This window comes from Clupea harengus, chromosome 14 (assembly GCF_900700415.2).
Source record: "Clupea harengus chromosome 14, Ch_v2.0.2, whole genome shotgun sequence".
NCBI classification, from domain to species: domain Eukaryota; kingdom Metazoa; phylum Chordata; class Actinopteri; order Clupeiformes; family Clupeidae; genus Clupea; species Clupea harengus.
In genome coordinates, this window is record NC_045165.1 from 21758158 (window position 1) to 21770722 (window position 12565).

Consider the following 12565-nt stretch of genomic DNA (forward strand, 5'->3'; position numbering starts at 1 on the left):
TTTTCTTAAGGGCTGAATTTGTGAGAAATCGTTGGTGATTGCGTTCACATCAACTCTACAGACATCCTCGGATTTAAATAATTATAATAATAATAATAATAATAACTAGAATTTGCATTTCCTGAAGGACATACCAGTGCATGAAATGCAAAATTTAAGAAAGGAAGGAAAAAAGTAAAGAAGAGTGAACAAGAGTGAAAAAAGAAAGGAAAGAAGAGTGAACAAGAGTGGCTGTGGACAAAGACAGCAAAGAGAGAGTGAAGAGGGAAAAGTTTAAAAGAAGGAAAAGAAGTAAAGGAAATGGAGGAGAGGATAGAGGACTGTAAAGTCAAAGAAGGCTGACAAAAAGGTTGAAAAAAGAGTAGGAATTGATAGACAGAGTAATTGAAGGAAGAAAGGAAAGAAGAGTGAAGAGGGGGAAATATTGAAAGAAGGAGAGAAAATGGAGTGAAGCAGAGAGATGGAGTGTGAGGGAGTTGAAAAAAGAGTTGGAATTGATGGACAGAGTAATTGAAAAAAGACAGGAAAGAAGAGTGAAGAGGAATGGCTATGGATAATGAGATAAAGGGAGAGTGAAGAGGGAACTGTCTGCCTGCCTTCCTGATCCTGTATTTCAGGGTGTGGTTAGGTTCCTGGTCGGACCAGGGTTAATGCAGTTTCTCTTCCTCCTACTGTGGAAAACAAAATGCAAAACATGCTAAATGCAAAACATGCTAAATGCAAAACATTTTTATCAATAATCTTTCAATATCACACTTGTCAATGTCAGACATTAAAACAACATTTCGTGCAAACACTGCACTATACTGTAAAAAAAAATATGCCTCCCCTTAAACTTAAACTTTTCTAGTGACCCGTTGCACCTACATTTTGAAGTTGGCCCAATTACAGTTTTTTCCAATCATTTTAGTTCTTGTACCTATACCATGGATACTTTTCCCAAACACTTCACACAGTGGGCTTTACAGACACACACCTCTGCATATCAGTTAACTTTTGGTGCAAAATGCAGTACAACAACCACACCACAATCAATTCTGCCGTAACTTTCACACATGTTCCCTCTCAGAGTAGAATGACCTAAAAAACACTAACAACTTGAAGCATTGCTAATTGCATCTACAAGATGTTGCTGTGTCCTCCAGTTTAGCATAGATTACTGTAGTGTTGCATTTAAAAAAGCGAAAAAACACACACAGACAAACACTTCTTTGGACTACAGTAATAAAGTTTGTAATATGACAGTAAACAAATAATTCTAAAATGCTGCAATATGTTTCATTACAGCCATATGCTAGAATTGCATGTGTTACTGCACTATATAGGCTTACTACATTACAACAAAAAGGCATGAATATGCTACGTATTTACTGCAGTATTTCCAATGCAGTAAATTACATACATCAAAACAAGATACAGTCTACCAAAGTACTGTAATACCACTAGAAGTCTGCTGTAGCCCTACAGTAATGCTGATCCATTCTGTCCTCTGCATTTGGTGTCAAACTTTTACATGTTTGAACTTCGAATTTACGGTAACATTCTCCTCCGCATTGCATCTTGGAAATACGTCAAACCAAGCCAAGTATCTGAAGACAGTGTTGATATGTCGGTTTGCCTCTCACAATAGATGTCAAAATTTGTAATTACTGTAAATAGAAGAATTGTATTCTTCAATAACTGTCTTTTACTGATAGCCTATGACTTACATAAAGAGCAGTACTGTAATAGTGGAAACAACTTTTCAGGAACAGTTACATCTATGTTTGCCTTCTATAGACTCTATTACTATTAGAGATAGTGAGAAGTCTGCAAGCCAAAACAAACTAAATAATCTAAATAAACTTTCTGCTAAATTAAGAATACTTTTTCTTATTCAAGCATATAATTTAATTTGTCTGTCTAAACAAAGCATCTTTCCATCTACAGTGATCTAAAATACTGTAGGTAAGGTTTTGAACTGAAAGTTAACTGTTCTGAACAGAGTATCTAAACATTGGTAAAAAATGCTGTAGTTCCACAGTGTTTTGCTGGTAGTGAACATTGACTGGGACAGGTATCCATGAATTTTGGAAGAAGGTGTCATTGCCAGCATTTGTATCTAAGCATAGGGGCAAGTATCCACAGTTTGGTTCACATGGTCTACTGGTGTGCTCCATGTGTTAAGTGTTTTGGGAATGTGAACATGGTATAGGTACAAGAACTAAAATGATTGGAAAAAACTGTAAAGTTGCGGAAACAAACTTTTTTTAGTTGTGCTGACTACCCCTGCATGTAGTCTGAATTTAAAATAAAATGTGTCGATTAAATATTCTCTGTTGACTAAACATAGCTAGTTGGGCCAACAAGCAGACTCAAATTGAAATAAAATGTTGCATTAATTAAATATTTCATGTTGGCCAAAAAGCCTATTTTTCATTATTTCAAATAAATTACACACTATGCTCAGATCAAGTACATTTAATCAAATATCTGTAGTCCAAAGAAGTGTTTGCCTTTGTGTGTTTTTTGTCCTTTTTGCAATGCAAACCTACAGTAATCTATGCCAGTCTAGAGGATACAGCAACATGTTATATATGCAATTGGCAATGCTTCAAGTTGTTAGTGTTTTTTAGGTCATTGTACTCTGAGAGAGAACATTTGCTAAAGTTACGGCAGCATGACTCACTTTTGGATGAAGTATGAAGTATTTTGGTGGTTGTAGTGCATTTTGCACCAAAGGTTAACTGATATGCTGAGGTGTGTGTCTGTTAAGCCCACTGTGTGAAGAGTTTTGGAAAAAGTGTACATGGTATTGACACAAGTTTAAAAGTGATCGGAAAAAACTGTAATGTGTGTCCTCTAGGAGAACGTCCTAAAACTTATTCGACCATGGAAAAATCTCTCAGTAGGTGAGGCCATGATTAAATTTGACGGCATGTTACTTTGGAAACAGTATATGCATCTGCATATACAGTATATGTATATTAAGATCTGGTGTCTCTGTGACTCCCTGAAAGAATACTGTTTAGCATTCAATGTATAAACAGGCAAAGAGGGGTGTGTGGCAGATGATATTTGGTTTGGGATAGAGGGTAGTAATGGATCTTATGTCAGACAACCTATACAAACACCACCACTTGTATGCGGACAACTTTTGTCCTTCAATTCCTTTAGTGAGAAACCTACTCTGTCCTACTGAAGCTTCCTTACGCTCACCAGGCCTCTCGCTGTTCCTCTCCCTCATGTCCTCACTCCTCTCTGCTGCCACAGCACCCTCACTCACTTATCTACTCTCAGATGAGCTGGAACACGCGACATCCTGACGCATAAAAGAAAAAACTATCCCATTATTGTAAGCCATCACAGTGTCATTAGTCATTAGTGTTTCCTCCATTTTTCTGTCAATTGTTTTCTGTCACATCATCGGCTCAATATCCCAGTGTGAACTACATACGGACTAGCTATTGCACATCTACTATACATTTTATGATGTCCTATACTATGGTCCTATATGAGCACTGATTTGATTGTGATTGGCTTTCTACAGCTTAAAAGCTGTACCAGCTAAAAATTTAACATCACAACATATTACTAGCTGGTTGTCGAATAATCTGCTGAATGCTGAAAGATCTCGTAATTTCGTTTTAGATCCAAGTTTACGGTTTTGCAGATAGTCAGGAACTCGGGAAAGTGTTCAACAAGAAATGGTTTATTCCAGCGCAAATTGAACAATCAACTTCGCATACCGAGGTATACGAGAGGAATCTTTCAAAGTATTAGCCGAGCCTCACGTCTCTTATACAATACAATTAACATGTAAACAATAACCTTAGGTATGGGAGGGGAAATGGTGTGTCTGGGGGGAGGTATCAGAACTGAAGGGATGACTGCTAATTAATCTGGTTAGGACTCTCACCCTAATTTAATACATATGTCTGTCCCACACCTAGTTTGGCAATCAACTAGCTGGCTTCATACAAAGGACCAGGATGCAGGGCTGATGGCTCTCAGACAAATGGCAGGAACCAGACCTAATGGGATTAAGAGACAGCTTTGATGTCTCTGTAGACTGACCATTTGTGCATCCTAAATATCTATGACAAATATCGATTTCAATGAAATCTAACCATGCCTTTCCAATATGAGGTTTTAAATATATTATAAATGGTTATCTTGCTATTGATTGTCTTTAGCGACTGTTGTTACCATGAGCTTACAGCTCAAAAAAGAATGGAGGGATTTGAATAACTACTGTAGTAGAGACGAAGTAGAGTAGAGAACGAAGAATAAATAGAAGTGAGAATAAAAAAAAAGTAGGGCTGAACTCCAGCCAATGTTTACAATCCATTCAAATTTCATTGATCTAGCTATGTCTTATCAATTTGGAGAACGATGAGGCTGGTGCTAGTTGTAAACCAACACTTCTCAGTGACGCCATACGAAGACGTTACTGGAGAGTTAGCTAGTCAGAAAAAAACAGGAGGTTACTAATATTACTATTTTTAATACGTTTTTTAATTTTGATTTTTCAAACATGGTCGTCACTGTCATACAAACGTGATGAGTCGTCGTCTTTGGTGCACAAAAATACGGTCTCATCCAGTGAGAACAGATGCAGACGTCTCTGATTGCTAGCCTTTACTGCAAGAGACACTGTAATCCTCAGGCCAGTAGCGAAGTTTAGTTAACAAATACTTCAGAAAAGTCAATGACAGCATACCCAGTTTCCAGTTTCAAAATAAAGTAAGATGTTCATGTATCCACTAGCGGTAGCCTGGGAACCAGTCGAACTTAGTCCCGCCCACAACATTTGAGGTCGGGAAGTTCGGTCTGGCATTGCTCCGTTGGGGAGAAACTATCTCCGAACATAAATGGTCGGACCAATCAAATTGTCAGGGCGGGCTTTATACGATGATGGACAGATGATCAACAGTAACGTAATCAACCACGTCACCAAAGAGCTCTTGGTTTGAATTTGTTTTCAACAAACATGGCTGCCGCTGGAGAGCTGAGATGTGTTCTGCTATGAAAGTCTGTTTTAGAAGACAGCGCATTCATTTTGAAAGAGGAACAGAGAAACACGACCAAGGCATTTGTTGATGAAAAGATGTTTTTGTCGTCCTTCCTACGGGATTCGGTAAAAGTTTAATTTATCAGCTGGCCCTGGTCACATACTACGTTGCTCTGATTGGTTGTAGGTAACCAATTGAGCGAAGAGGCATTTTTTTTCCTGGTTCGGTTGAAACACGCCCCAAAATCACAGCCTAATGGAGCAGTATCAGACTCATATTCTGACTAGAATTATGAGTATGACAAGGTCATGTCATGAGTATGACAAATGAGTATGACATGAGTATGACAAAATTCAAATTACTCGGAAATAAACTGCTCCCCACATATTGTTTTCAACAAACACACAATCATTCTTCAAATTACTTTTACAGTACAAAAATTCAACAAAAAAAGTCAGAACATTTTAACAGAAACATTTGCATGAAACCTTTGATACTTCAAAATACCTCAATGACTGGCAATTAACATGTAATGACCATTAAACCTGTAATAACTTTTTCTTCAAGGACTGTATCCTTGCTGTGCACTCTATTCCCAGGTTTAAGAGAATCTTCTGGACTGCCTCGAATGTGTACTTTAAGTCCTTAGGGTACTCCATATTTAGAGCAAAAAGTAGACCGAAGAGGATCATGAGGGCATTTGTGAAGTCTCCCAAATTGTCCATGACAACTTCCTCCTCCAGTACTACAGCCACATTGACCACTGTGGGATATGCTCCTGAGTTGGTAGAACTGTCAGTCACCTCCAGGATCCCCATTTTCATGGCCTTTGTGTGTAGCCCCAGTGCCTCAGTATCCTGTGAAACACAATAAATGACACTTAGTGTCAGACTGAAAGCATAATGTCTCATGCAATCATTACTGCATCTCAAAGAGTAATACCATACATTTACTCAAATTAATTACCTTAATAGTCTTTGAAATTGAAGCTGGCTCTCTCAAGTACAGGGGAATACCATGAAGAACAGCAGACCTTCTAAAAGTCGTTAGATCTGTGGTCTTCCAAAAAGACAGGTCAACAATAAAACATTATTAAGTCACCTTATTCACAGAGGTTACGCACATCTACTCTACCATGCAACTGTTTAGGATCACCTACTCCTTTCACCATTGGGCTTCATTACAACCAAATAGCTACCTGAAATGCATTAAGATTACAATCTGCGAGGGAAAATCAGCTAACAAGTGCTAAGTATTCAGTAAGTATGCAGATCCCTTAAGACTGTTGGAATAAAATTCCCAGAGTTTATTTAAGTTAGATACTGAGGGCCTCATTTACTAACATTGCGACCGCAGCGCAATCAGCGCCTTTGCCAAACCGCATATAGCGCACACAGAGATGGGCAGTATTTCAATTACTTGTATTTGAAATACATATTTCAACTGCTTTGAGTATTTTGTAATTTGTATTTGATAGGGACGATAAGAAATGTAACGTAATTTGTTACAAAATACTTTAGAGTGGAGTCATTTTGTATTTAAAATACTCAAAATACTTTCTCCATTGTTAAGGCAGAAGGAGATTTTTTTTCTGTCGGATTCTACCACTAGACCGTCTGATCTGCCTCTGAATGTCATTGTCGAATCAGGCAACAGTCAGGCAAAAGTGGTGCTTCAAATGACCCCACCCCTTTTTGGGGCGATTTCCATTGGAAATTCCATGGAAATCGCCCCAGATCTCTCTCATTGAGTCTCATGTTAAATCCATTTTTTTCACAAAACAGGGCTGTGTTCGAAAACTTAGATAGCTGTCTTGATCCTTGTCAATTTATCTTCATTAGTACGCCGACTTAAAGGAGGTTCTTTCAAAGAGCGAATCGAGTTGTTGCACTGAACAGTAGCCATCTTGACAGAATGTGGCCGTGGCTATTACCTCGCACTTTACGAAGTACACTGCAATACAGTGCGTAGTGCACACTAAGAACTTACATCTGTAGTGCGTTCTGTCGCTGATTAGTGTTGTCTCAAATGAAACACTGAGAGACGCAAATGTGCGAGCCTTTTACCCATAAATCTGTGCTCCAGCTTCCTCCGGCCAACTGGAAATTTTAAACAAATATGGCGGACCAAACTCCGGTGACAGGCGTGTTTTGTATGTAAATGTGCCTCTTATGGCATTTTCACGCTTAGATTTTTCAAAAGTTACAGAGAAATAGACACTGTACTATCAGATAACACAGTTGTTGTAACCAGCAATAATGGTTGAAGTGATTTGCGAAGCTGCCAAAAGGGCTACTCCTCTTCCGCTACGTAGATTTGTTACGTTTTATTCGTTTAGGGCGAGTAGTGTCCATCGTTTCACAGTACTTTCAGTGCCCTGAATTCTGCTGGTTCTGTCAGTGTGAACGCCCTAAGCACTGAAAGTCAGTGTTTGAAGTGTGCAAGTGCGCGGTAATAGACACGGCCTGTGACTTGATCAAAGCCGTATGACGTCCTTATACGCAATTACGTATGACGAAAGCACGGTGGGGCGAGCCCTCCCGTAAGCCATAGAGTTTGCATTGAGAGCCCTGTTTTGTGAAAACATGAGTCACACAGCTGCTGACTGCAAATATGTATATATACATAATCAATCAAGTTGGTCTTTTAATAGCTTTGCTTAGTTACACTGATATTCTGTGACTTTTTTTCCTTTTTGTGGGGTTCCCCAGAGCTTTGTGTACATTATATAGCCCAAACCTGAATGCTCTGCTATACCAAACTGTGAGAAAACGGAAAATCCAGAAAAAGTATTTCCTGTATTTTAAATACAAAATACATGTATTGTATTTTGTTACATTTTCTGCCACCAGTATTTTGTATTTTATTTTAATACATTTATTTGAGGGGTATTTTGTATCAAAATACATTTTGATGTATTTTTGCCCATCTCTGAGCGCACAGTATTTTGCATCCTATTTATCAAACAAGAAACCTCGTCGCGTCATCTGCGCCTAACACCGCCCACTAGTGTTATTTAGCGCTCCGCTAAAATAGAGAAGAAAGAGCCTGCGTGTTCCACCATGGATGATGAGCTAAAATTAGAATTAGAGCTTTTGGTTCACGAGGTTACAGCAAACTAACCCGGGTAAATATAGAAACTCATAAATATTTCTCCGTTTAGCCCTTCCGTCCACATTAAAAGTTGTGATCACTTTCAATTCAAGACTGTCTTTTATTGGTTATTTTGGGAAATTAAACTTTTCAGCGAACATTGAGTTTCTGGGTTGCTATGGTTACCCCTCAGGGTGCCTGTGCAGCTTCATATTAACGAGTTTATGTTCACAAGTTCATATTCACACATATTAACATCTGCAACTGCAAACTGTTAAGATGGTTCCCTAAGCTAGAGATAGCTAGGATAGTTAATAGCCAGGTTAACTGCTCAATAGCATCCTGTTAAATAGTCTGGCAGGAATACACGACACCCCTTACTTTAAAACGACGTATTCCTGAACACTGAAAACCATGCTTTTCAAAAATGCTGCCCTAGGCAGATACATTTGAAAACTGGAGTTGTAGCGTGGACAGGGGCAACTGAAGTTTTCAGACGTTCAGTTGGCATGGCACTGGGTGTAGCTTGCGCTCAGGCTATAACATCAAAATAAACATGGAAGGTGAAATGAATATGCTGCTCTCTCTACAATTTACTTAGTTTAGTTAGTGTACTTCGAGTACAAGTACTTTTCCTGAATAGATACGCGTTACTCCTGTGCAGAAGGCGAGCACTGTACTCGGTGTGCTTGAACTATGGGTGAAAATAAGGTTTAAAGTAAACCATACAATGAGCAGCGAGTCTGGGTAAAGCGTGGCCGAACAGCTAGCTGGTGGGACAATTTTGTATATGCCTATATTTAAGCAATATAGTACGAGTGTGGTAGGTAAGGGATATTCCCACGGGTGGTGTTCGGCCGGAGGCCGAGTGGCGCAGGCAACAACACCCGTGGGAATATCAAATCAAATCAAATCAAATCAAACTTTATTTGTACGGCGCATTTCATACAAGGATGTAACACAATGCGCCTCACAGTAGGAAAGAAAAGAGGGGGGGGGGGGGGTGTTTACAAACACTTGTAAAAAAAAAACAAAAAAAAAAAAACACAGATTTTCAAGAGATAAATGAATAAAATAAAATAAACGTACTAACTGCACTGGCACCCTAAAGGACTACTCAGCACGGTCATCGTCAAACTAAGCTGCTGGGGGGGGGGGGGTTACAAACACTTGTAAAGAGACACAGATAAGTAAATAAATAAATAAATGTTACATTAATGTTAAATAACTACATTTTACAAGTTACAAAACACTTATAAAAAGACACAGATTTTGCCAGAGATAAATGAACAGGAAATTACGTACTAACCGCACTGGCACCATAAAAGACTGCTCAGCACAGTTATCGTCAAACTAAGAGACAGCTGCTGGGGGGGGGGGGGGGTACAAATACTTGAAAAGAGACAGAAATAAGTAAATAAATAAATGTTCCATAAATGTTAAATACATTTTACAGTGAGTGATAAGCGAGATCAAAGAGGTATGTCTTAAGTGCATGTTTAAAGGTTTCAACCGTTTCGGCCATTCTTAGGTATTCTGGCAGAGTGTTCCAAAGGTTGGGGGCATAGAAACTAAAAGCTGCTTCCCCATGTCTCTTTGTCCTGGCTTTTGGAACTGTTAGAAGTTCAGTGCCGGAGGACCTCAGGGATCTACTGGGTGTGTACCTTGAGAGCATGTCTGTTATATATTCAGGTGCATGACTATGGAGTGATTTATAGACTAGTAGGAGAACCTTGAAATCTATTCTAAAACTAACAGGTAGCCAGTGCAGTGATTTTAATACTGGTGTGATGTGCGCTCTCCGTCTTGTTTTAGTGAGGACTCGCGCTGCTGCATTCTGTATTGTTTGTAGTTGACTAATGGCTTTTTTTGGTAGACCAGACAAAAGCGAGTTACAGTAGTCTAGCCTGCTCGTGATAAACGCGTGCATCAGTCTTTCGGTGTCAGCCTGAGCGAGAAACGGTTGCACCTTAGCAATGTTTCTTAAGTGATAAAAAGATGTTTTAATTATATTTTTGATATGGGTTTCAAAATTGAGATCTGAGTCAAGTATGACGCCTAGGTTTCTGGCTTGGTGCTTGGTGTTAAGTGCTAGTGTTTTTAAGTGTGCAGTTAGTTTCTCTCTCTCGTTTTTTTCACCAATGACTAATACCTCTGTTTTATCTTGGTTTAGCTGGAGAAAGTTTTGTGACATCCATACATTTATATCAGAAATGCAATTTACCAAACAATCAATAGAGCTGTAGTTGTTGGGTGTTACAGAAATATAGAGCTGGGTGTCATCTGCATAGCTATGATAGTCGATGTTGTGCCTCCTAATTACACTACCAAGGGGTAGCATGTATAGACTGAAAAGTAAGGGCCCTAAAATGGATCCTTGAGGGACCCCACAGGTCATACAAATGTTTTTTGAGCTGTGGTCTCCGAGGGCGACAAAGTATTCCCGGCCAGTTAGATAGGTCCTAAACCAGTTTAGGACCGGACCAGTGAGGCCAACCCAATTTTCAAGTCTATCAATAAGGATATTGTGATCAACAGTATCAAAGGCTGCGCTCAGATCCAGAAGGGCCAAGACAGATAGTTTTTTGGAGTCAGCATTAATCCTGAGATCATTTACAACCTTGACTAATGCCGTTTCTGTGCTATGATTGGAGCGAAAACCAGATTGGAAGGTGTCAAATGCACAGTTAGCATCTAGGAAATTATTTAACTGTTTAAAGACAATTTTTTCCAGGATTTTGCTTAGAAAGGGAAGGTTAGAGATGGGTCTAAAATTGTTTAGAACTGAAGAGTCTAAATTGCTTTTCTTCAGGAGGGGTCTCACCAGGGCAGTTTTAAGTTCTGATGGGAAAATACCTGTAAGCAGGGAACAGTTTATAATGGCTAGAATGTCCTTAGACACAGAGTCAAAGATGGTCTTAAAAAATTTGGTGGGAAGGGGATCAAGAGGGCATGTAGACGGCTTCAGTTGTGACACTACTTTGCTCAGCATTTCTATATCAGCCAGTGCAAAAAAGCTCATACTGTTACAGCATGGTGGAAGGGGATCAGAAAACAAGACATTTGGAATTTCTTGAGCAATATTTTTCCTAATGTTCGTTATCTTATCTCTGAAGAATGCTGCAAATTCCTCACATTTGGAGGTGGAAAAGAGACTATCATCTACTTTAGGTGCAGGATTTATAAGGCTGTCTATTGTTGAAAAGAGGACCCTGGAATTGTTAGAATTTGTAGATATCAAATTAGAGAAATGATCCTTCCTAGCATTTCTTATTGCTTTATTAAAGACTGAAAGTTTATCCTTAAAGATATCAAGGTGGACCTGTAGCTTGGTCTTTCTCCATGTACGCTCAGACCTTCTGCAGGATCTCTTAAGTTTAATAATTTCCTCATTTCTCCATGGAGCTTTTTGTTTGGCTAAAACCTTTTTTTGTTTCAATGGTGCTACAGAGTCAAGTGCTGTCCTTAATTTTGTATTTAGAGTAGTTACTAGATCATTAACACATGATGGCCCCGTATCTGGGTTTTTTGCACTAGTTATGTTCATCATTACTTTGAAATTCTCAGCTGCTGCAGAGTTAAGATAGCGTTTCTTAATAAAACATTCAGCACTATTTCTAACTTTAGGTACCAGTGCTGTAAAGAAAATACAAAAGTGGTCAGAAAGAGCAAGGTCACAGATAGACGATATAACAGTTGTAAGACCCTTTGTAATAACTAGATCAAGGGTGTGGCCACGGTTGTGAGTGGGTTCAGTGATGTGTTGTGTAAAGTCCATGGAATTCAAGAGATTCATAAAATCCCGGGCCTTTGAGTCGTTCCCATTATCAACATGTATGTTAAAATCACCAGTGATAATAATCTTATCGTAGTTTGTGTGTATAATGGAGAGTAGTTCTGAAAAGTCTGTTAGAAAAGTGGGACATTGCTTGGGTGGCCTATACACAGTTACTGTCAGAACAGGAGGCTGGCACTTTAGAACTATGGCATGATATTCAAATGAGGCAAAATCATCGAAGGAGATGCTCCTGCAGCACAGGGCATCCGTGGTTATGGTGGCTGTCCCGCCCCCTTTTTTACCTGTTCTAATGGACTGAAAAAAGCTATAATTGGGAGGGGATGCTTCAATAAGAGCTGCAGACCCATTTTTGTTTAGCCAGGTTTCTGTTAAAAACATACAGTCTAATTTACGTTCACATATAAGATCGTTAATGAGAAATGTTTTCCCTGATAGTGACCTAATATTTAGTATTGCCATTGAAATATTTTCTGGATATAGTGGCTCACAGGAAGGAGGAATATGCCGGGGTATAGATAGAATATTTGCTGGGCTTCTATTGTTTCTATTGTATCTATGGCCTTTGTTTTTAACTGTGCGTTGGGTAGAGATTAAAACTGGAATAGGATTATAGGCGCATGCCATAATATTATATGAAGCAGCCTGTTCTGAGGTAGTGGTGTCATATATTGCTCTGTAG